This window comes from Peromyscus maniculatus, chromosome X (assembly GCF_049852395.1).
Source record: "Peromyscus maniculatus bairdii isolate BWxNUB_F1_BW_parent chromosome X, HU_Pman_BW_mat_3.1, whole genome shotgun sequence".
NCBI lineage: Eukaryota > Metazoa > Chordata > Mammalia > Rodentia > Cricetidae > Peromyscus > Peromyscus maniculatus.
The window spans coordinates 67027425-67052623 of record NC_134875.1 but is presented as its reverse complement, the minus strand read 5'-3'; the positions used below and the strand labels follow the sequence as shown (position 1 = coordinate 67052623).

The 25199-nt window shown below is 32.7% G+C and overlaps 1 protein-coding gene across 2 annotated transcripts in view; it reads left to right on the top strand.

The window, feature by feature from the left end:
- The window catches only part of Pcdh11x (protocadherin 11 X-linked), a 610657-nt gene that overhangs the window by 281194 nt on the left and 304264 nt on the right, over positions 1–25199 (top strand). The window lies entirely within an intron of this gene.

Below are 25199 nucleotides of genomic sequence, written 5' to 3'. Positions count from 1 at the left end.
ATATACTTTTTCTTCAGCCACTACACATGCATCTATTTGCATATGTTAAAGTAAAATGACCTTTGTGCAATGCTGGAGTGAAATGAACAATAAGACATGCATTATATCATAAAGTATGCTGTCGATAGATGTGGAATCTACTAATATAAATATTAATAAAATATTTATGCAGACAAAGAAATGATTAACACTAATAGAATGTGAGGATTTCCCCAGTTTTAAAGAATTACCTTCTAATCTTGAAATTATCGAATTATGACTAACAGGATCACTAATTCAATATATTAACAGCAAATCCCATTGAAGAAGGGATTGCTATACTAGTCATATATTTTACCATAGTGCAGTTTATGAGATTCACAGGAGTTTGACTAATGAGTTCTTATAAAAAAAATCATCTATATTATTCTTTTTCAATCCAAAGTGTCCACAATTGATGTCAAAACAAGTGAAACAGGTTGAGGATTTATGTTCTGATTTGTTTACAAGTATAATATCCAAGTGGACATGAGACACTCAAGTTAAGAAGTACCCTATTGTCTTATTTTGGGTGTTTCAGGGAATAATACATGACAAGAAGAGTACTTTCCTAGAGTATGAATAACTAAGGATTACCCATTACACATAGAAAACATATACCTGCCCGAGATAACTTGCTTACAATTGTTTTTCACATGCAGCAAAAGTATCCTGAAAAATATTAAATTAGGATTTGTGAAACTGCATGGTGTTTCCTAAGTTGCACACTCTATTAACTTCATTTAAACTTCAGCCAGTTTCATATCACATGATATTTTTGTAAGGATTTAATATGTGCATTTATTGTTGAAAAAAGCTTTTTGATCCGTACATGTACTAATCCTGGTTTTGTTTTGTTTTAGTTTCTCAAAGCTCAAAACACCTACCTTATTGGCTAAAAATTCAGGGTGTACTTTGATGATATCTTAGAGAAAAATATGTGTTTGTGTGAAAATGTAAGTTAATTTTTGTCACAGAATGATTTGAGATAAGAATTTTTACATATCTGAACATGGGAACTTTTGAGAACTGCCTTTATTTTTCAGAGATATTTTGTGAAAGTACTTGAATGTCAAACAAGTTAGTGTGTTATTCTTTATACAAGGGGAAGCTTAATTTTATGATAAATCAGTTTGCTTTAATGTTACTCACATTGTTTGTAAGTAGGTTTTCTTTTTAGTGTTTTAGAAAACACTCATCCCACTATCCAAGCAGAGCCATAAACTTTGGCCACCATCCATAGCCTTTCGGAGTATTAATAGTTAAATTTTATTCATTAATCAATGTTGTTATATGTGATTTTGAAAAGATTTACACTAAATGTTCACAAGTGATTGTTTTCTTTTGATGATTGATCCTTGTAAAATTATATTTGAACTATAGCCATTAAATCTTTTCTAAGTGAGAACTGGGAAAAGTTAAATAATAATACCTAACCTTTCATATCTACAAATGTCAGAGAAATTATGCATAAATGCTGGGATTGTGAGGTTCATGGCTACCCACTGAAGCCACTTTCTATCATTATATTTATGAGGGACAACCCTTCAGAGAAGACGTATCCTAAGTATGACCAGCAGTCCTCTGATTTCCATAGCCTGTTAGTAAATTTTAGTAACATAGCAGATGGGTTCCATATCCACAGATGAAAGGCTTATGAGCTTCCACAGCAGTCAAGTGCAGAGGACGACAGATGGGAATCATTTCTCTATAGATCTTGAACCACAGAATATTGGCAATCAACTTTGAAAAGAAGTTGCTAACTGTGATATTCATATCTTCTGGTAATTAGACTTTCGAAAATAAATATAGACTTTAAATATCATTCAGTATAATCATAATTCAAATGAATAAAACATAGATTTGCAGTTTTCAAATATAAGAAGGAAATCAAAGATACTATATCTATATTATATGAATCATTTGTTTACATAGAATTTTGGATTATGACTCATCAGCCTGTGCATGAGACTTCTAGCTAGCTATGCTTAACATCCAAGTGAAAGAAATTCTGTTTCTAATCACAGAGGGAACCATGTTTGTTGATCACACTAAAATCAAGGTAATAAAGCTCATCAGTTCGTTTATCATGTTGGATTCCAAGAAGATAACATTGGAAGTGAAATGGAGGCCACTTGAGAAATGAATAAACACCATGAATCCATCTGAGGACAGCACTGCCATAAATGCATGATTCTGAACATGAGAGTGTATAAGAGGAAATACAAATTTAGAACAAATGCGGAAACTAGGGATCCTTTTTGCTGAAAAGGATTCTGTAGAGAAGAAAATGCATAAGCGGTTATACTAGTCATCAAGTATCCATCATATTTGGTTGTTTCTACAGTCAAGTTCTTATTAGGATCATCCATTAATGATATGTGAGAGCTGGGAAAGGGGATGTTTCTATACCTGTAAATTTGGGGTAGTTATCTCATGAAATATTTATGTTTAACATATATATGAGAGAAAGAGAGGAGATAGAAAGATAGAGATTATTAGAAACTTATTTTTCTCTTTGAGGAAGTACCATTGAATTTTCTCAGACATGTAGTAATAAACATTATATACTATATACATACTATATATACATTATATATATATATATATATGTCACATTTTTAACACTTGTTGGAATAATCTATAGCTACTTAACAATTATAAAACAAAGCCAAGCGGTGATGGTGCATGCCTTTAGTCCCAGCACTCGGAAGGCAGAGGCAGGCAGATCTCCATGAGTTCGAGGCCAATCTGAGCTACAGAGTGAGTTCCAGAAAAGGCTCCAAAGCTACACAGAGAGAAGCCCTGCCTCAAAAAAAAAAAAGAAAAAAGAAAAACAAAATTATAAAATAAAACAGTAGCTTTTCAAAACCTCTACTATATGTCTATTAAATGTGTTACTCAGAACATTTGTTGATTTCTAGGATTAATTGTAAGGCAAATTGTTATCTGGTTTGTAAAGAAAGCACGATGTCAAGGAGGTTTGGGGAATGATATGGACATATTTCACATAATATTCTGGCAAATAACACAGTCTAAATATTGAGTCAATCATTCTGAGACTTCTTTATTTTAGAACATACACTATGTCCTCTGTAACAATATCAGTTTTCTGTATTCATTGTTAGTCCCCAAAGGTAAGTGAAGCAGTGCTAGAACAATTCAGCAAATGGTTACCTCTGAAACTTTATATTTTTCCTATTCTTTTGCTTTAGTTGCTGGATTTTTAGACTTTGTAGAATTTAGTCATACTGTTCTGTTATTTCTTACTGATAATTCCTGAACTATCTATAGTTGTAAGCTCTTCTCTATGATATGAAGCTTTCTTTGATAACTAAAGTTATATGAAAATAGGTTAAGACAAGTGAAGAGTTTCTGGTTATTTGGAAGCTTACCAGGTTTTTGTAAAGAAGCTCTGTAGTCAGTTTTAATTTGCTTTAGCTTTCAAGAATTCTTGAGAATGAGGTCCCAAATAGGTTCATCTGCATATTCCTCATAGCAAGGTTGCAAATCACACTAACTTAGAAAGCTGTTATGAAACTTTGACTCTCCTAGGCTTCTCTTTCTAGTTCATTCTAAAATGATTACTATATGTATCAGCTTAGATGTCAATGGTAATTACATATTATCCTCTATTGAGTACAGAATATGCTAACTCTACAAGTTTTCAATTGACTCTTATTGGATATTGAAATAAGATTCATGGCATTCAGTCTTTCATTTTTGGCCCCTACATTTCTGATCTTTACTGCCCATTTTTCAATGCATACTTATATTATAGTAAAAGAAAACACATTGCTAATTCTTTGTCTTTGTTCGTTCATCTTTACATTGCTAATTTATGTATTTCTCACTTCCTACTCAATGTTTCTCCCTCATATCTATCTCTGCTTCACAGTGAAAATTTGCACTCATGTCCAGCTGACCATTAGTTGTATACTCTTTAAACTCATTGAGCCCCATATTTACAGCTCAGGAGGCTCTTCACATCTGGGCTTAAATTGCAGTATCTGTGATCCTGCCTTATTACACCCCGAAGAATGTGTGATTCTGGGAGGAATGAGGATACTTAAAAAATGCCTCCATGTGTAGCAGAGTGTCTCACATTCACTAGATGTTTTTCAGTGCCATGCACGACATTCATCCATTATCTCAGCACTAATTTCCACCTATATATTTTAAAAGAGATAATAACCTATGCTAGATAAGAGCTTGGGTTTTTAAGTCACTTAGTACTGCCTTTAGATAATGACAGTGATACTGACTGGCTATGTTCTCTTCACTACACTATTTGATGCCTATGAGTTTTGTTTTAACATTTGTCATGACAAATATAATGACATATTTTATTAGAAATTGATGAGCATTACATTGTATATCTTTTGTAAGGCAGTTAGAATCAAGCTTGGCACATAACTGTTTTACCCATTGAGTTATGTATACCATATCATTGTTTTGAACTTTAGTGAATACTCATTTATTTGTCTACTCATACTTAAAAAAAAAGATCCATACTTCATAGATGGTAAACACATGTCATCTCACAAATAGATTGTATCTTATTTTGAAGTCTAAGAAAATATAAAGCTTCTGAAATTGAAATTTAATATGCCTTTCCTTACTTTGGCAAGGATAGAACAGAAGCACTTCACAGAAAACCCAATAATCAATAACGACTACTTGACTTTGTCATCTATAATTACTGTTACTGTCCTGAATTCCTTCAGTTCACCTAGTACATACAGGCTATATTTTAAACAACATTAAATGAATCCTGTTGCATGGAAACATTAATAATTGACATCCTGAGTAACATTTGTAAACAACATTTACAAAATCAGCTGTACCTTTTTTGATAAAGTCCCCAAAAACACCTCTTCAAGGATTCTATAAAACAATCCTGAGGCAGAGTCTTTTTAAAATATCTTTTATATGTGAGATGAGCTCACATTTTCTGTATTTATGTAAATGAAAACATGCTTTCATAGCATCCACACTGAAGTTAAACTAGATGTTTAATGATTTTCCTTAGTTGTTCAAGAGCAGTGTTAAGTGTATTGCAAAAAAATAGCATTAAGAATAAATTTGCGGCTGGGCGGTGGTGGCGCACGCCTTTAATCCCAGCACTCGGGAGGCAGAGGCAGGCGGATCTCTGTGAGTTCGAGGCCAGCCTGGGCTACCAAGTGAGTTCCAGGAAAGGCGCAAAGCTACACAGAGAAACCCTGTCTCGAAAAACCAAAAAAAAAAAAAAAAAAAAAAAAAAGAATAAATTTGCTGTTTAACTTTGCCTGCAAAGGAAAATGCTTTCCCTGTAAGACTGTCTAAGCATGGTGATGCGAGGAATAAGAGCTACAGCATTCTTTTCTTGTACTCTAAACCCTTCTCCCCATGTTGGCATTTAACAATACTGAAGAAGTATTTACTTACTGTGTGGTTGCAGTTAAGGCTAGATGTACGTTCCATCACATAGCTGTACTGATGTTTCTTTGAGGTAGTGATACTTACGTTGGCAAATGTCATGAAAGACAATAATGGTGACAGTTTGTTAGCATAACTTATCTTCTTCATAACTGAATACTTGATAGTAAAGACTGTATATGAAAGAAGAATGTTTTAAAATACAAGCATATTTAAGGTATCACAACACATTTTCGAAAGAAAATAATTCAATGAACAATTTTTACAACCCACAGAGCCCCTGAACATGCTTTCTGCTTATCATTTATACACACTCTCTCTCTAAAATGATTATCTCTTGGTAAATTGAGTGTGCTTTGAGAATCTTGTCAGTGCCCTCCACCAAAGCAATTGCTTTTCTTACTTTTCCTTCTTGTAGCACCTTTGAGTGCTTTGTGCTGTTGTTTATTTGTAGTGTGGAAACATATTGAGCTTCTGTTGATGTTTTTCTCCAGAGCAACTGTTTTGAAAAGCTCCCTTGTTATTGGTTTAAAAGAGAGTTTTACAGCATGTCAAATGCAAATTTTTTCTTTTAATATTCTAATAAAAATGTCTTTGGGAGTAAGCTCTACTGAAGTGCTATAATTTACACCTGCATAAAACGCATTTTGTTATAAATGAAGGTAAATAAATTATTTGTGCCATATGTCTCACTCTCCTAGCTTGTTTAATACTTTCCCAAGTAAGCTTTTTGTAATATGTCTGCCTTACTTTATTGTCACTTAACACAATAACTCAAAAAAAAAAAAAAAAAGATTTGCTGAGTGTTTAGTTTGTGCTAGGGCAAATACTGACAGTTTAATCATAGAAAGAAAAAGAAAAATAGCATAAGTCCATCCTCTAAAAACTCACAGATTAGTAAAAATCAATGTTGTGCCAGCTACCAATTATAAGTCAAGATGTTAATTAATAGATGCTAAATGGAGACTGTGTAACATGCTGTGACCATATGAGATGATTGCATTTGACTACATGTAGAGATCAGGAAAAGAGTTCCTGTTAGTAATAATGTTTAAGCAGGAAATAGAAGATTAGAATGATGTGAATAGGGTTAAGATTTGTGCAGCACATTGATATAATACAACATGTGTAATATTTATATAACAATGATACAGAATGGACATGGAACTGTTCATTGGAAAAAAAACACAGTCATTTGATACTTGATTCACTCAGCTGTAATAGATATTATGTCTCACACTCACTCACAGAAGCAGTCAGTGGTAGAGTTTGAAACAACATTTCCTTGTTTACAAGTTCATTCTCATTCCATCAGTTTTCTCTACTTAAGGAAATTACACGTTGATTATCAGAGTTGTGCCAATATCTGCAAGAATAGTTATAAATCAATTGGATTAATTTTAGATTGGCTTGTATTGTCTTTTTGAGGTACATAATTATCCTTAATCACTTTACTGTCCAACAGCACAATAGGGATTCTTATTCTTATCTAATTGTAACTTACTGATCAATCTTCTTCATCTCCTCATTCTCCTTAATTCATGACTTGTGAGAAGTTATCATTCTATTCTGAAGTTCTGGGATCAATTTTTTTTTCTCAGATTCCATATGAGTGGGGAATTATGCAGAACTTTAACTTCTGTTTCTGTACCTGACATGTTTTACTCAAAATAATGACTTCCAGCTCTGTCCGTGATGTAATAAATTATAAGATTTCATTCTTTTCTATCTATGTTGTCAAAAATGACAGGATATTATTTCTTTTATGGTTGAATACTACTACATTTTTATATGTACTATATATTCTTCATCCATTGACCACTAATGGTAATGATATATCCATTTATTTGCTATTGAAACAATACTGAGTTCAACATTGGTGAGAATATATTTTGTTGAAAAATTGATTTTATTCTGTGAATATGTACTCAGTATATGTATAGCAGGACCATGAAATAGATCTTGCTTTAATTTTCTAAAGTATGCCTAGTTTCAATAATAACTAGATCAAATTACATTCCTAACAGCTGTGTGCAAAGGATCTATTTCCCCTGTTCCTCACAAGCCCTTGTTATCATTATTCTTTCTGGTATAAACCATTCTTAATGAGTTGAAGTGATATCAGTGTGATTTTGCCTTGTCCCAATTACTAATGATTTGGACCATTATTTTTCATATACTCAAAGACATGGGAAATGTCATCCAACTCACCTCCTGAACATTTGCCTCAGTATTCCTTAGTGTTTTGAGAAATGTTAACTTGATGCCAATTTCAGTAAATACTGGTCATTTGGTTTCATTCAATTTTATTTTCTGTTAAGAAATATATTTTCTAAAGTATCATAACAGCATTGCTGGAAATGATTAATAATCCTAACGTTGCTGATTTTAACAGCATATAGTATTTTATTAATTTCAACAATTTTGTGCCTTTTTTCTTTTGTTTACTCAAAAAACCTTTTATTTCTAATCTGATCAGAACTTAAATTATATTTCTGTGTTTCTTTACAAACCAAAACATATAAGGCTCATATTTCTGAGTTTTGTTTTCCTTGGGGAGAGAAACAGATTTGTAAGTTTGTTGGAGTTTTAATGATTCAGACCATGGATGCTATAAAGATGAAGTAGTAACCTATAGAAAAAATTTGCAAACCGTGATAATTTAGAAAACAAAACAGGCAGATAAATTTAACAACAAACTTGAAGAACAGCATTTTATCAAAAACTGAAAAACAGATGGACATAATACATAATTTAATATACTCTCAATTTTAACAGAAACCATTGCTATCCATTGAGACCTGTTTTATTTTGATGCATGTAACACAACATACAAAGAAATTTGGAATATGCCTACCTGGTTTATCTTTGTTAACGATTATGAAGCAATAGTAAAAGTACTGGTTTTCTCATTGGTGAAACAGATAACACTATCACACACCATGTAGGCATATGTGAATCTGTATTCTCATGCTAAGGGATATTTAAGTATTCAATCACCATTTTTCCTTCCAATAAACCTATAGCATGATTGAAGCAAAATACTTCACCTTAGAAATCAAGACTCTCTTTTAAATTTAGGCTAAACTGTGCACTACAGATCTTGAGTACCATAGGACTTAAAGTCCACTGAGACTGAAGTAGGTTATTGTACTCATTTAAAAAGGAGAAATTTGAGTTGAGCTCTTAGATGGCTTCAATTCAGGTGGGAGTGAAATAATAGGTATAGAATTCTTTTGGGCTGTGAAGAGAAAAATTCTCAGAATGAGCAAAGGCATAGGAAGAGAAACAAAGCTGTTATTCAAGGAAGTAGCAATCAGATTATAAGGACAACATGAAATAGCCATCAGATCTCCTCTCAGTTTGCCAAGGTCTCATTTTTCATTTTAGGCAATTCCCAAAGACATCTGAGTAGTGGGATTGCTTGGCACAGAAGAGTTTAAATTTGTTTTCTCCCCTGCTAAGTGATTCTGAAATATAAATGCTAATACCCAGAGAGTTGAGCTTTCAGCTTACCATGTGATTCCATAAGGGAGCCATTAATAATGTCAGAATACATTAACAGCCTAGAGAGGAAAGAAATTCTAAACGTGAACTTTCATGACAGCACCTGAAATAAATTGTTAGCTAATATCAAAGGAGTGACAGAGATGGCATGAGATTTTTCTAGGTATAATTATTTTATAACTGTTCTAATTTTATAGTAACACTTTAGTTATTTAGTCCACTGACACAACTATAAAAATATTTTAAGATTTATCCTTGTTAAATTATAATAAAAGAAAGAAAAAATACTTATAAGTATATTTCCTTAATTTTTAAAGTGTTGTCAAAATTCCCATATTGCTGAGGCCCAGATATTGTCAATAAGAAAAGTTATAAGATTTTGGTATCACTTTATTGAAAAATAATTTTCTGCTCACTCCCCACAAAAGCTTCTAATTCACAAATGTCTACTCAGGTATTTATAGTCTACAGTAACTTATAAATAAAGCAAAAACTATTCTCAAGTTTAGAAACCCAGAAATGTCTATAACTTTATTGCTTAGAAGTAATGTACTGTGAATTACACTGGGTAATTAAAATCAATGAAGGACAGTCAGTAGAAATCTGCATAATCCTAATGAGATGACACTCCACTATTATATGTCAAAATCCTTGTGATATTTTGAAATATATTTTCTGTAATATTTGTAACGAAAAATATCTACATTTGCTTTAGGACTTGCTTCAGGAGACTATAAATGTACAAGAAACATCAGCTGTTTATACATGCAATTTTCATTAGAAATAATGTAAAAACATAACTTTAAGAAATTTTGGGGGAAAAAAGTTTAAAAAATGCCGGGTGGCAGTGACACATGCCTTTAATCCCAGCAATGGAGAGGCAGAGCCACTCAGATCTCTGTGAGTTCAAGGCCAGGCTGGTCTACAGAGTGAGATCTACACAGAGAAACCCTGTCTCAAACACCTCCCCCCCCCAAAAAAAAAAAACAAACAGGAAAAGAGATTTTGGACCTATCTCCTGTAATCAGGTTTTTAAATTATTGTCTTACATTTATTATATACTTCAATTTTCCCTTAAAAATTTCTCTATTAATATGAATATATGTATATCTGTACCATTGAAAAGCAAGGTTTTTTTCTTTAAAAAATTCTTATTTAAGTTTACAGATGTTATTAAATGGCCAACCAAATTAGTATCTTGGAAACATTTCCATTATTTCTCAGTGGTGAAAAGAAAATGTTTCTATAGATTCTACAATACTTGTTGATAAATGTTCTTCTGTTGTCAGTAAATAATCTAAAGTCTATGCACTGTAGGGAGGCTTCAGTTAGATTCTCCATTGCTCACATGGAACAGGAGAAAATACCAGTGAAAAAGTTCAGATAACACATTAGTCACTGTTTCCATGCCTTACCATTTTCATGCTGCCACAACTACAGTGTGTATTTGAAGAGCAACAAAGAATTAGCAGGAAGATCATTGCAATTCTTCACTAACATCTGCAAATAAGAAGAGCAAAGAAAGCAGCATTGGGCAGTTTCCACCAGATATTTCAGAATCAAGTAGAGAATTTGTATATATAATACAGATAAATTAATCCAAAGTAGAAAGAGGAAATGAGCTCACTATTATTTTTTAAACTCTGTCTTACTGAAGGAGAAAATTTCTCCAAGTATACCTATGTCAATGTACAAGAAGACAAGTTTGAAAATAAGCAATATTTCATTATTTACTAATTCAGTAAAAGTAAATTTACTGAAAATTATAAAGTGTCCATAAGAGGCAAGTAGGTAGTAGAAATATTATTGTAAGGGTTACGTCTATAAAGTCATCATTGTATTTGTGTCTCAGTATTATTACGTTTAATTTTCTATAATATGAAATTAATTATTTTCATGTCATGTCAGAATTATGGAATTTTATTTTGCTTCATAGAACACATACTCACTGTCTATTTCTCTTTCAAAGGCGGGAATAGTTTGGTCAGTGGTAACAGAAAGAAACAGCGTATAAGATTATTGAGGGGTGGTGATATGTGTTCAGCCGGTTCAGTTACTTGGTACAAAGCATAACAACTAAGGTTTAATTCCTTGTACTCACATGGTGGGAAGGAATCCTAAAATTTGTCCTCTGACTTCCACCCATGTGCCTTGACACATGTACATTCCCACACCTGCACGCACAAACACACACACATACACAAACCACACAAATAAATAAATAATTAAATAAATAAATAAATAAAAATTATTTTATAAAAGGACACAAAGAATTAAAATAACAAAAAGAGCCCTTGTAATTTAAGAGTCAAGACTATTGTCATGTACAAGCCACTAGATGGTGCACTCTGCAATTTTGTTGATTTCATATTTTTCCAAATTTGTCAAAATATATCCAATGTCATGTTCATATATGACATTTTTTAAATTATTTATTGCATTGTTAGAAATTTTGAATGTTTTCTAGCAAATTTATTAAATTCTGGTGCATAATGTCTACCTACCAAATGTTATTTTATTTCCTTTGGAGAAATTAGACTGTTGAATACATACATAAACTTTGTTCTCCACAGATCTAGATACAGACAATGGTTATAAATATGGATGTATATTATAAAGACCTACAACTAAGAGGAAGTGTATTAATTTTCATCCTTAAATAGAAATATAATTTACTATGAAAACTTGACTCTACAACATATCACCTCTACTTAACCAATGAATCTGTTGCTTCCCCACTTATGAACTTCATATAATGCCACCCAGAATCTTGCCTCATTCAGTTTCATATTACAATGACCTGTGGCAGACTTCTTCCTTATACTAATTATATTAGAACATAAGAATAATGTTAGTAATACATGACCACATAGATCATTGATCTATGTTACATCGATCATATGTTAATTGATGTTCTATTGTCATATTTAGAAGTTGGTCATTGTGTAGTCCTTTCTTGCTTGAAAACTACAAAGCTTGCATGATGCTATGTATAACATTTAAAGAGCCATACCTCAATAACTGCAAGAACAATATGGCATGCTACATGGTTGTGCTTTTTCATGGAATATCTGAGTTAAATTCACTGCTTAACTATAAAATTAAAATATCTGGCTTACAGTAATTTCTATGTCTCAGTTCCTGATGTTGTTTTATAATTTAACTTAATGTAAAGTGATTTTGTGTTGTGTTTTACTGTGGAAGATTAATTTAAATAATTGGAAAGAAAAGTCAGATATGAGTGTTTGAGGGTGTATTTTAGTTCACAAAAATATTTTCTTCATAAATATAATTACTGAGAATTAACCTAAAACCATATACGTTAAATCTGTGGATGTTACTGAATGCAGAAAAAGTTACACTGTCCTTTTGAATCTCAAGTGCATTTGAATTTTAACTAATAAAAACCACTGTAGAGTTTTGGATGGAAGAGTAATCTTTTTTCATTTATATTTTTATTACATACGTCTTATAGTGCAATACACTTACATTGTCATATCCATGGATCTTAATGAGGCTATTCTCTCAAATAAAAATAACTCAAGGTTTATGACTGTAAAAAGATACAGTGATTCCAATCTTCTATAGATTACTAGTGTAGTTCTAGCAGCTTGATTGTGAAAAAAATAATGAAATATTTCCAGACTGTATGCCATTAAATAGTCAGAGCACTAAAGGTAACAGAGCTGGTACAAGTAGTGGCCCAAATCAGAGAACCACTTATCGTTTTTCTAGAAAATGTTGCTCCTATTAAATACATCTTCTGATTTTTATTAATTATAAACTCATCAGTACTCAGTACTATAATCTTTATCTTTGTTTGACAAAGGCATGTCAATAATGTCAGAACTAAACTTTATCAACACGAAGTCTGACTAGTTAAAGCATTATGAAAAAAATGATAACTATAGTGACAGATTCAAGTGAGAAGTTTAGTGCAGCTCTTGTAAGAGTGGGCAAAGAAAGAGGTCTCATGATTATACTAGAAGAAATATAAATAATACAGAGATGGGCATTAATAAAGTATGACTGCGTGTTGTCAATGCAATTTTTATTTTTTATTTGAGACAGGGGTTCTCTGTGTAGCTTTGGAGCCTGTCCTGGAACTCACTCTGAAGCCCAGGCTGGCCTCGAACTCAAAGAGATCCACCTGTCTCTGCCTCCCAAGTGCTGGGATTAAAAGCGTGTGCCACCACCACCCGGCTTCAATGCAATTTTTAAACAAGGATACTTCCTTTTTATCAAGAAAATTTTTTCATTCATTTTACACACCAATCAAAGAACCCCCTCTTCCCTTCTCCTGCCTCCGCAGCCTCCCTCTCCCAATCCATCCCCCACTCCCACCCACAAGAAGGAAAGACCTCCCATGGGAAGGCACATTCAAGTAGAAACAAGTCCAGCTCCTTCCCCCTGCCTCAAGGCTGAACGAGGTTCAAAACTAACTTGATAGTTTTGTCACTTGAAAACACATACATGCACAAGTATGCACAACATAATGTATATTTTACAAAACAAGACATAGAATACAAAGGATATCATACCATTTTATTTAGGTGACCAAAGTTCTAATATAAATAACTATTATGCTTGTATCTGTTAATCACTTACATTTTCTTATTGCCATCAATTATATTTGAAAACAAGTGTCATTTTTTTAAGTGAGCCATAGAAGAGTCAATTTTTGTTGATTAGAGTATCAAGGAAATATTATTTCATAATCAAATAAATCATAACTTCATTATGATACTATTCATCAAGAGATACTAAAAGATTGTTCTATGAGTTGTTTTAATGATAAGAGGACAATAAATTCTTTCTAAATTATATAATGTATCCAAAGGTATTTTATTGTATATTTTAGAGAAGACATTTCAGAAGCAATATTTTTTCCTTTCCAATTTGAATTCTATATGAATGCCATAAAAATAAAGTAATGATTATAGTTTTATATGGCAATATTACAATACACAAATTCTACAGTTTATTGATAAAAAGTTACTCCCTTTATATTCATAGAAGTTTTGGCTGATCATTAAGTTGAATTTAGAATAACAGGAATAGGTCATAATTTAAGTGACAGTATCATTGTTATCAATTGTATGGAAATTTGGAAAGTGGAGATTTTTAATACAAATGTGTGAATTGTAAGTAAAAAGTAAATTAATATGAATGAGACAGACACAAAAATATATCTCTTTATATTCAAAGGTATATTTTGCTTACTGTAATATATGGGATACCTCAGTTTGTTCTAGGTGGATTTATTATTATTATTATTGCTGAATTAGAAGAGCATTGGTTTGTAACTCTTGACCTTTCATAAGAGCTGCAGACCAAAACTGTACCACTTAAAGCTGTCTTTACATTTCATTCTTTCATATACAAGACAGGAACAGAGGGGAATCGGGGGTCACCTGTCATCTTTTTTGAAGAATTTGTTTGAAAGCCTAGACAGTGGGATAATATTTAGAGAAAATCAGCATTGTACTTGTTTGAAATACATCTCTACACCAAAATATTGCTGACCAAAAAAAAAAAGTTTTTCAATGAACCTTGGAATGGGCTTATCTTTCACTTTTATTTAAAATGCACCATAAGGCAATATTAATACAGATAATATTGGCACAGATAACATAACCAGTTATTATTTCAGAAATATGAACTGAAAGGTATATGTGCTAATATAATTGTAATTTAAAATATTATTAGTTCCAGATATTAATAAGCTGAATTTGATTAGCTGTAACATGAGTGTTTGAACATATACTTAGCATGTGTGGCCTTCCCTTAGCCAAGACTTATTTGATATATTTGAGTATTGATAGTACTGTGGAATTGTATAGACCAAAGAAATTGTGTATTATATGAATTTACCAAAATAAGACATGGTAAGCCTGAGAAACCATTCCAGATCTCATTTTTAAAGTCTTTTCTGAGCGATACTAAAGAATAAAGTTGGATGCTCTTATTATAGGGAACAAGGATTTTTTAACATAAATTAATTTTGGGAGTAACCTAAATTTTTATGTGTCCAACAGATATTAAGATAAATCTTATTATATTGTTCTTGAAAATTCTTAAATTTATGAAAGTAGTTGTTGCTTTAACGCTAACCTGTTTCACTCATGACTTATTGTTTATGCATTCTAAATTTACGCATTCTAAAATTTTGCCTTATTGCTCAGAATGGTTCAGAAATACAAATAAGTCGATTTGTATATAAAATGAAGAAAAATTATATATAAATTCATATTTTCCCAAGGAAAGAATCAATTGATCACAGGGGTGGTAGTAGATGTCTTTAATCTGAGCACTCCAGGGAAGAGACAAGTAGATATCTATGAGTTTGAGACCAGCCTAGTCTACTTAGTGAATTCTGATCTAGCCATGACTACATAATGAGTAAGACTCAAGTGTACTGATCTTATATCTGACACCACTGCTAAATTTAATATTTATAGAAGTGCTTTGATTTTTATTGTTAGATTTTAGTTAGACAATTGCATGGCATATAAATAGAGGTTGGTTGATTTCTTAATTTCAAATGCCTTTTCTTCAATTTTCTAGCCTTATTTCTAGTTCAAAATTGAGCAAGAGTACTGAAAAAAAGAATATCTCTGCATTCTACCTGAGCATAATATGTAGTTTTTCCATTTTTAATATAATACTATTTATTTATTTTTATGCTCTCCTTAATTTGTATAAATAATGCTCCTATTCTTAATCTAATATACATTTTCATTATGAGTGTATAGTTAATTTTAAATTTAAATTTTTATTTTTATATGTGTAGGTATTTTGTTTGCATTTATTTTGTGTACAGTATATTTGTGTAGTTCACATAGAAGTCAGAAGAAGGTATTGGATCCCCTAAAATTAGCATTTTATATGGTTCTAAATTGCCATGTGGGTGCTTAGATTTTACCTCTGGTCCTCTGCAAGAGCTTTCAGAGCTTTTAACAGCTAGATTATATCTTCATCCTCATTGTAACTTACATATACATAGCACTGATGCTATTAGGATGAATACTTCCAAGTTTATCTTCCAGAGCTAAAATGCATTCACTTTAAACCTCTTCTTGACATAAAGATAAATAATAAGATTCTTCCAGTAGTAAAATAAAGGGAAAAAGAAAGTTTTAATTCCTTCAATGTTGTATGACATTTGTATAAATTAAACCAGATGTTGTTAGAGCATTTTTAGTGATGTTCTGATTTATTATATCAAAGTTAGTGACTGTAGTTAATTTTAATTTTATTTCTATCTCTGCAAAGTGTTTATTATAAAATGTTTTGATTTCTTCTTTTCTCTGCTTGTAATGATTTCTTCCTGTTCAAATGATGAATATAAATAAAGGGTAAAACTTGCAAGTTCTATAATCATTTAATAATTTGAATCTATGACTCAACTGAGGCACTAGACATATTAATGAAGGAATTATATGGACTATTTTATTAATTATTACATCCTTAGTGCTGACAATACCTCATTCTAACAAGTGATATAATCACTTCAACATGAGTTATAATTAGGATGACAATGATAAAGACCTCATCATCTGGGCCAAGTTTGTATCCCAGGAGCCTAGTGTAGAAAGCTATACTTCACCACTGATTTAACATGACAGGCCATGGATTAAATTATGTTTCTCCAGTTATTTGAAAAAAAAAATTTAACAATGGTAGCTTTTTACTTATGTTTAATAGTCACTAGCTTATAAAATGTGGGAATAAAATGTATTTTATATGCTAAGGAAAATCCTATTGGCATTATCTTCATTGCTGTAATTTGTTTTCCTGAGTGATTCCCTTGGGACTCAGAAGCAAAATGTTTTCCACTTACAACCCTCTACAACACTCCTGGTGCTTTCATATGTATCATCAATGATTCACCTTTAGTAGCTGATTGTGTCAATTACTAAGATGTTTTGGTCTTAGTCCCTTTTCTATTGCTATGAGGAGGTACCATTACCAAGGTAATTTATGAAAGAAAGCATTTAATTGGGGGCTGACTTACAGTTCCAGAGTGTGAGTCCAGGACCATCATGGCAGAAGCTTGGCTGTAAGCAGGCAGGCATGGTACTGTAGAAGTAGCTGAGAGCTCACATAAGATCAATAAGTTGCAGGCAGAAGGAGAGTAAGACTGGGCCTGGCTTTTGTTTTTGAAACCTTAAAACCCATCCCAGTGACACACTTTCTTCAGCAAAACCATGTCTTAATCCTTCCTAAATAACAACTGTGGACAAATATACGAGACAACAATTTCTTTATTTCACATAGTATTTCATAGTTTCAAACAGTATAGTGCTGTTAAAATAATGACAGTACTAATGGCAGCCAGGATTTTTTAATACTTACTATAAAACTGTGTATTGACTTAATTAGATAGCATAGCCACCTTGACATGTAATTAGTATTATTACTGGTGTTTTACAAATGAACAGGCTCAGTCACAATCACAAATAATTGTGGTTAAATAATTTACCAAGTCACCCAAGCTGCAGAATTAATAACAGTGAAACTGTGTTTTAAGTTAAGCAATTTACCTTGTGAGATTAAGATTTTAGCTACTCTGCCTGTCACAGAGTAGATGTTCAATTAGTAGTTGTTTCATAAGATTTTACAATTAAACTCTCTCTAAATTATAATTTTCTTAATCTTTCAAAACAACTAATGATAATTAACCAATAATAAAAACAAAACCCTCGTAATTATAGAACTCTGCTGAAAATAAAACAGACAGATAAATGGAAACATTGTCTGTTTTATGTTTCATTGGAAGCTGAAAATAGCAACTTCAACAAAATCAATTTTAAAAAGAAAATCTCCAAGATAGTTTCACATAGCAGTAAAAAAATGAACAAGCTTAAAATATTTTAGATACTTTAAGTGCTAAATACAGAGAAGATGCCTGAGGTAGATACACCTCTAGGGAATGAAATCACTTTTAAAATGAAGCTCAGACCTTACCTCATGCAGTTTTAATGCAAGTCTTTGACAATTCAAGACTTTATAGACCACTCAGGAAGTGTGCTCTTCTATGTTTCTTAGGAAATTCTGGCATCTTCAAAGATACTGTTCATAGGGCTATGGTAAATATGAAGTTTTGCCTTTAATTAATGTTCATCTTACATTTCTGCTAACACTGCAACTAAATATGTACAAATAATTCTATGAGAAAAAGTCTTCTTAGTGAAGGAGATGGTATATTGTTTGGATACTATAACTATTATATGTATCTATGTTGTGAACTCTATTTCCTATTATAGAATCTAGTTTCTTAGGGAGCAATGAAAACTGTGTTTATCTTGTCAGTAACTCCCTAACTAGCCTGGTAAATGAATCAGTGCATTACTAACTAGCCTTGACTGAATGTTGTATATGAAGTTGGAAGACACTGTTGAGCCTTTACTTTTCTTTATATACAGTATAATTGCCTAGTAGCTTATGCAATTGTAGGTTTTAGAATTCCACCAGGAATAATACAAAGGCAGTTAACTAAGAATAAGGTCTGTGCAAATACTACCATGTAAAAATACATTTTTGAGCACTTTTTCTATCAGAGATATTTACTAGTTAGGAAATAAAGTAACAACAATACAGATATTAAATAATTTTAATCTATTCACAAATTTTAATGAATGAATGAAATTACATACATCATATAATTTATCTTATTATGACAGTATATCACAACTTAAATATACATATATTCATAACCAAGTTATATATTGTATTACAGGCAACAGAGTACTCAGGAAATCTGTGTAATATGAAGATAATGTGTTTCTACACAGGAAATAATCTGTGTTAAACTCAATATCACAATACTATACTTCAACTGGTGTTTACATGAAGTTATCTTAGCTTTTAGCTTTCATTTGAGACATATATTACTTATGAACTAATAATAGTGTTTTTAAATTCCTTTTTACCTTAAACTTGATGCTTGTCATTTAAATTTTTTGTTGTAGATATAGTTTATCATTGTTTCATCTAACATGAAAGCTGGAAAACCAAAAAACTGAGCAATCTGATTGCATTTTTTAAATGTTTTTATTATTAAGAAATTTTCTATTCACTTTACATACCAACCACAGGTTCCTCCCCCTTCCCTCTTCCTAGTCCCCAGCCTTCTCCCCCAAGCCTTCCCCCCATGTCCACATTTTCCAAGTCAAGATCTCCCATAGAGAGTCATCAGAGGCTGGCACACTCAGCTGAGGCAGGTTCAAGCCCTTCCCGCCCTGCACCAAGGCTGTGCAAGGTATCACATCCTAGGTACTCGGCTCCAAAAAGCCTGCCCATGCACCCGGGATGGATCTTGATCCCCCTGCCTGGGGGTCCCCCAAACAGCTCAAGCTAAACAACTGTCTCTCATATCCAGAGGGCCTACTCTAGTCACATGGGGGCTCCACAGCGATTATTCCTCAGTTCATTGGTTTCAACTATTGTGGCTGGTCATCTCTGAACATTTTTCCACCATGATCCATATGTCCCCTGCCCACAGAATCACTACTCTTTCTCATCAATTGGATTTCCAGAACGCAGCCTTGCTCCCAGCAGTGGATCTCTGCATCTGCTTCCATCAGTCACTGGATGAAGGCTCTATGATGACAGTTAGGGTATTCACTAGTCTGGTCACCAGAGTAGGCCAATCCAGGCACCCTCTTTACCATTGCCAGTAGTCCAATGTGGAGGCTTCATTATGGATTTCTGCGAACTTCCCCAGCACCCTGCCTCTTTCTAGTCCCATGATGTCTTCATTTATCATGGTATCTCTTTCCTTGCTCTCCCATTCTGTCCCTGTTCCAGCTCGACCCTCCCATTTCCTTATGTTCTCATCCCCCATTTTTTTGCCCTCCATTACCCCCTCCCCACTCCCAGTTTGCTCATATAGATTTCATCTATTTCTCCTTCTCTGAGCTATCTATGTGTACCTCTTAGGGTCCTCCTTGTTAGCTAGCTTCTGTGGAGCTGTGGGTTGTAGTCTGGTTATCCTTTGCCTTACATATAGTATTCACTTATGAAAGAGTACATGCCATGTTTGACCTTCTGAGTCTGGGTTACCTCACTCAGGATGATATTTTCTAGTTCCATCCATTTGCCTGCAAATTTCATGACATCATTGTTTTTCTCTGCTGAGTAGTACTCCATTGTGCATATGTGCCACATTTTCTTTGTCCATTCTTTGGTTGAGGAGCATCTAGGTTGTTTCCAGGTTCTGGCTATTAAGAATAATACTGCTATGAACATAGTTGAGCATGTGTCCTTGTGATAAGATTGAGCATTCCTTGGTATATGCCAAAGAGTAGTATAGCTGGATCCTGAGGTAGATTGAATCCCAATTTTCTAAGAAACTGCCAAACTGATTTCCAGAGTCGCTGTACAACTTTGCATTCCCACCAACAGTGGAGGAGTGTTCCCCTTACTCTACATCTTCTCCAACATAAGCTGTATTCAGTGATTTTGATCTTAGCCATTCTGACAGGTGTAAGATGGTCTCACACCATTTTGATTTGCATTTCCCTGATGACTAAGGATGTTGAGCAATTCCTTAAATGTCTTTCAGCCATTTGAGATTCTTCTGATGAGAATTTTCTGTTAAGCTCTGTAGCCCATTTTGTAATTGGATTGTTTGCTATGTTGATATCTAGCTTTTTCAGTTCTTTGCATATTTTGGAGATCAGCCCTCTGTCAGATGTGGGGTTGGTGAAGTTATTTTCCCATTCTCTAGGCTGTCATTTTGTCTTATTGACTGTGTCCTTTGCTCTACAAAAGCCTCTCAGTTTCAAAAGGTCTCATTTATTAATTGTTGCTCTCAATGTCTGTGCTACTGGTGTTATATTTAGGAAGTGTTCTCCTGTGCCAATGTGTACAAGACTACTTCCTACTTTCTCTTCTATCAAGTAATAAAGCAACCTCTGGAGGCATCTGATTGCATTTTTAAACAGTGATTATTTTTTCTAGAAAATAAGAAACATCATTTGTATTCTTTTGTTCATTTTCATAATCACTTTATTGTTTTTATTGCAAATATCTACAAACTTAAATAGACAATGCAATACCCTCAGCCAGATTTTTCTCATTTAACAATTTAACATGTTAAGATGATCTGTAATTTGAAGTGATATCAAAGACAATTGCATTCATCTTGGCAATAAACAAACAGAAAAAATATTTATGTAAACAATTAAAAATGAAAGCCATGTTTCAGTATTTTCAGAAAGCAGATGTATCTGTCACATTACTTTTGTTATTGTCATAGAATGAGAAAATTTCAAGGCAAGATTGGAGTTTAAAATAAACCAAAAGGATTAAGTGTGACTAAGATGTATTCTAAATCATTCATAATTCCTAGTGAGAAGTTGGTAATTTTTTTATTGCCTATAATAATTTACTCATAGGCCATATTAAGAAAATTTTGATTTTTTTAGGTTTTTTTAGATTAGATCTGCATTGAAAATGCTCTGTTATTTAATTTTACTCTACACTAGTACTTTATAAAATACTTCAATTTAAAAATCATCATATCAGATTCATTTAACCCAGTTTTCTCATTTTTTTTCTTTTTGCCAAGCAACTGCTGTGTCATTATTCCATGACTGAAAATTCTCTCTTTTGTTTCTTCTCTCATGCATTGCATCCGACCTGCAGTTAGCCCTGCACTCCTTCCAATCGCTCCCATACACACCCCTCCCTTCTCTCCCAGAGTCACTCCTCCTCCATTTCCCTTCAGAAAAGAACAGGCCTCCCAGTGATACTGACCAAGTATGCCATATCAAGTCATAACAAGACTAGGCACATACCCTCATATCAAGGCTGGATGAGGCAAGCTAGTATGAGGAAAATGGTCCCCAAAGCACTCAACAGTCAAAGACAGCCCCTGTTCCCATTGATAGGAGTCCCACAAGAAGACCAAGATACACAACTGTAACATATATGTAGAGGTCCTAGTGTAGAACCATACTGTCTCTGTGGTTGCCTCTTCAGTCTCTGTGAACCTCTATGAACACTGCTTAGTTAATTTTTAGGGGCCTTTTCCTCCTGGTGTCCTTGACTCCTACAATCCTTTTTCCTTTTCTTCCGGGGGCTCCTTGAGCTCCACCTAATGTTTGGCTGTAGGTCTCTTCATCCTTTTCCACCAGTTGCTAGGTAAAGCCTCTCTGATGACGATTGGGCTAGACTCTGATCTATGAGTATAGCAGAATGTAATTAGGAATCATTTCATTAACTTCTTTTTTTATTTTGGCCAGTTGTATTTGATTCTATCCTGGGTCTCTGGGCTATCTAAGACTCTGGATCCTGGCCATCTGTCATCCAAACAGCATAGAGCAGCATAGAGCATGGACTGTCTCACAGCAGGGGCCTCATGCTGGACAAGTCATTAGTTAGCCACTCTAAATTTTACTCTGAAGGATTTGTTTACTATGCTATATAATACTTTAGATTTTAATAGATAATAATTTTCATGTATCCTTTAAGAAGTTCTTAATGCATATAATGAATTTGATCATGTCTCCTGAATATTCCCCCTCCTTCAACTCCCTTCATAAGTTGCCAACATGTTCCTGTACTAGTTTTATGTCTTTAATTATTTACTTATGTTCAATTGATGCTGTTGAGCATGTGCATGGGTGTGGGGCCATCCACTGCATCATGCTTACCCTATTGGTGGAAACACTCAAGAAAGAATTATTCTCCCTTTCCCAGCAACTACTCAAAGCTAATTATTCCTCAGTAACTTATGGGGCTTTTAGAGTTTCTCCTCCATAATAGAAAATAATAGGACAGTGATTATATAAATGTTGTTTGCTTCTACATGAGTTGTTTATAATTTAAATGTTTGTTTCAAATAATACAAAAATTTGTGTGTGAAAATAAGTTACATTTCAATGTAGTATATTATATATACTTAGTAGCATATAATCATGTAATCAATATCAAAGAATAGTCATGACACATAAATTAGAGTCAATTTTATTACTAGTGCATGATATTTAAATACTTGGGCAGAAATAATTAAAAGGTAATTATTTAAAATTAAATTCCAAGATAGTGGAGACCAGATAAACTTCATATACTATTGGAAGCAATGTAAATTACAGCAACTGTGTGGAACAATCAGGAAATTCCTCAAACAATTAAACAGCATTATTATATGGCTAACATTTGTACTTCAAATTATACATATATTTGAAAACCTTACTGTATTAATTAAATTCTTGTTGCTGTAATAAAACACCATGACTAAGATAAATCACAGAAGAAAGAGTTTATTTTGGTTTATGAGTTCAGGGATGGAAGAGTCCATCATGGTAGGGTAGCATGATGATAAGTAACATGCATGCCAGCATGAACAGAAAGCTGTGAAATCACATCTTCAACTGCAAAAATGGAGATGAATGAGTAAAGTAGAAGTGGGTCAAGTCTATGAACTCTCAAAGCCTGTTCCCAGTGATATATTTCATCTAGCAAGACTATATCATCTTTACAAACTGTAATCCCACCAGAGAACTAAGTATTCAAATACCTGAGCACATGAGGGCATTTCTTATTCATACCATCACTCATATGCACACAGAGCACGTTTATCTCTATATGTTTAAACAATTATAATATTCCTAACAACCATATGTACAGATGAACTAAATCTGATTCCATGAATAAATGTTTTGATGAAACACAATGAATTTTTACAATAGAATATTAGACACAAAAAGTAAATACATTTATTAAAATGTATAATTATAACTGAAACTTTAAATCATTATACTAAATTAAAGAATTGAGTTAAACTATTAAATAGAAAATGATTGAATTAATATGCCATGCCCAACAATTTGAAATTTATTTTATTTACTTATTATTTTTTTTCAAGACAGGGTTTCTCTGTGTAGTTTTGGTGCTTGTCCTGGATCTTGCTTTGTATTCCAGACTGGCCTCAATCTCAGAGATCTGCCTGGCTCTGCCTCCCGAGTGCTGGGATTAAAGGTTTATACCACCACGCCTGGCCCAAACCTTGAAATTTATAAAGATAAAAAGTTGAATAGTGGATATTTAAAGCAGCGGAAGAAATTATAGTAAAAGAAAGTGGGGAAAATACCTTTATATCATCATTGACAATTTGATCCATCAAAGTAAAGTAGATTTTTAAAGTTCTAGTAGTGTTGCTTCATAGTAATAGAGGAGGAGATAAATTATATGAGGATTCATTTATGGTGATGAGAATAATCTAAAATTGACTTTTGCTTAAACTAATATGAGTGCATGTACTACAGACTTTTAAGTAACAGCTTGAGTAAAATATATAGTGTGTGACTTTTACATAAATCATTTCTCATAATACATGATTAGTAGGTAGAATGCATGTAATTCTTAAATACGGTGGTTACTTTTTGAGGAACTAAAGTTACCAATTTAGTTCATTTAATTATTTGTAGCATGGTTTAATGCATTCCTATTTTAGATTTCTCTGAGAAAGGTAATATGCTATTGTATGAAAAATGTAGACTATTTTTTCTCTCTCATAGTATTGAATGCACTCCTCTCTGTATTTACACTTCCTGTATCCATCTTTCTGTGATTGTTGGCTTTCTAACAGGTTATCTGAGGCACTTTTGCAGTATTGTACAATGTACAGGGAACCAAGACAAAAGTAGAGAAAAGGGGACTTTGGAGATTATAATTACTTAGAAATACAGATATTTAGTATATTTGTTATATAGTATCTATATCCTTTAAAATTTAGAATATACTTGTAAAAATGAATATTTTAAAATTTTCTTAAGTCTTAAAGTGTTAATTAACATGCCTTTTGAGGGACATTACAAAGAAAAATATCTTAAATAAATTGAACCCTGAGTCCATCGTGATATCTTTAAACAATTAGTTGAACTGAATTAAATTAACATGCCTCTTTTAAAAACCACCAAATTTATTGATTTAACATTTAGAAACAGTGTCATGATGACATATAAATATTCTGTATGTTGGTTTTTAATTAAAAAATTTCCAATGAACTTAGTTTATCCTGTTATAAATAAGAAATGGGTTCAAATATAATCTAAATACCTGGTTATCCAAAATTTGATGAGATGTGTGTGATGTCAAATGAGAATATCTAATGGAAAGAGTATTTTTTTTGGCTAATTTCTATGTAGGTTAACTGAAGTTTTTAACACCAATCAGTCTTTTATATGGTTGTTCATGTTGTTGCATGAAATTTATAGTGCCCTTATATTTGCTTGCTCATACTG